Source organism: Rattus norvegicus, chromosome 17 (genome assembly GCF_021556685.1).
Source record: "Rattus norvegicus strain SHRSP/BbbUtx chromosome 17, alternate assembly SHRSP_T2T, whole genome shotgun sequence".
Taxonomy (NCBI): Eukaryota; Metazoa; Chordata; class Mammalia; order Rodentia; family Muridae; genus Rattus; species Rattus norvegicus.
In genome coordinates this window covers 36,807,347-36,808,974 of record NC_141550.1, presented here as the reverse complement: position 1 = coordinate 36,808,974, position 1,628 = coordinate 36,807,347, and positions in this window count along the sequence as shown.

Below are 1,628 nucleotides of genomic sequence, written 5' to 3'. Positions count from 1 at the left end.
ATTATGGGTTAAAATTATAGCATAAAGCATAAAAATTGTAATAAAAGATGTATATGTGTTGTAGATTGAAGTCCTGTTATGATGTATAGTCTATGTTAATGTTAAAGAGAATCATCTGAGAAGATGACATCAAATTGAACTTAGGTTATTATGGGAAATGGAAGCCTTTAGGTATGGTCATGGTTATCCCAGTTCTGGGACCTTTCAGTGGACATGCATGGCTGACAAGTAAGATATAGCCACAGGGTCAGCCTGGAGCAAGTTAGCAGGTGATGTCACAAACTCCTGTTTAAGAGAGTAGACCCTCTCCCCAATTTGCCCTAGTCCAGGAAAATGAATGGGAGCCTACTATACAAAGATAGCTCAGTGGCCTTATGGAAGAGGCACAAGATGATGAAGACTAATGTGAGAATGGATGACGAAATTTATAAAATTTCCATTTTTCCTTTGTATGATGAATCCTATAAAATACTGAATGTGTTTGATAATATACAGTTTATTATTCTTCACATTTTAAGAGAACTCCTGAATATGACAAGAAAGGTAAGGCAGCTGATCATACACTTTCTAGGAACATGAAGCTTCAGGATAGAATCCTGTTACTGTAATTCCCTTGTCCTTGTCATTCCTTGTGAGGCATAACCCATGGAGTCCTGCTACCTACACTTAAGGTGATTCTTTGTCACAGAGGTAGACAGATATAGAATATTTCTGAGAACAATTCCTAGAGGTTTCCATATTGACTCTCAAATCTATACACTATATTGCAACTTTAAACACTGGGTTATATCATAAATTGAAGCACAAAAACATCACAATCTGAATTCCAAGCAAAATACCTTTACAGGGAGAGAAACCAATATCTACCAAACTGTGTAACCAGGATTTAGAGCAGTTTTGAATCGCAGCCTTGGTTCTATTTTTATGATGAATATAAAAGATCAAGATATCATATTGACTTTGGCTAATATGTGGGTGTATCTTGTTTTTTTATAACTTTGCTCTTTAGAGGAACCAAGTGAAATGTCTAGTGATTTTTAATTTATTTATTCATTATAATTAATTAATGAGGGACTGGCTTGATTTCTTGTAACATTTCAGGAAATACTGAATTCAATTCATTGTGCATTTGTTTGCTGTGGAGATAACTGGACCTTCAGTGATTCTGATAACTATCTGTAAGGTTCCTCTAAATAAAGATAACATCTAGTATTGTACAGATTTGGAAATCCATCTACAAGCAAAGATTCCAGTTAACAATTTGGAAGCAGTTGTCTATCATGGTAAGAAGTATTATGATAAGCCACAAGGTTACTGAAATATTCCATGGTTCATGTACTTAGTTTTCCATGAACTGTACAATAGTGAGGGCTACGGCACATCCGTGTAATACAAAATACATTCAGGGAATCAAATTTAAACAGTACTAAGAATAAGAGACTATACAATGAGATGCCACATTTTCTACTTACTTAACATAGAAATCTACTGAAACAGAAGCAAAAGATCTCATAGAGATTGATGAGTTCTAAAGGATCATGTGGTATTATGATGGCTAGTGCTATGACGTATCAGTAAGGGACCTGCTTAGTTGTACCAACCCAAGCCAGATATATAAACTTACCTTA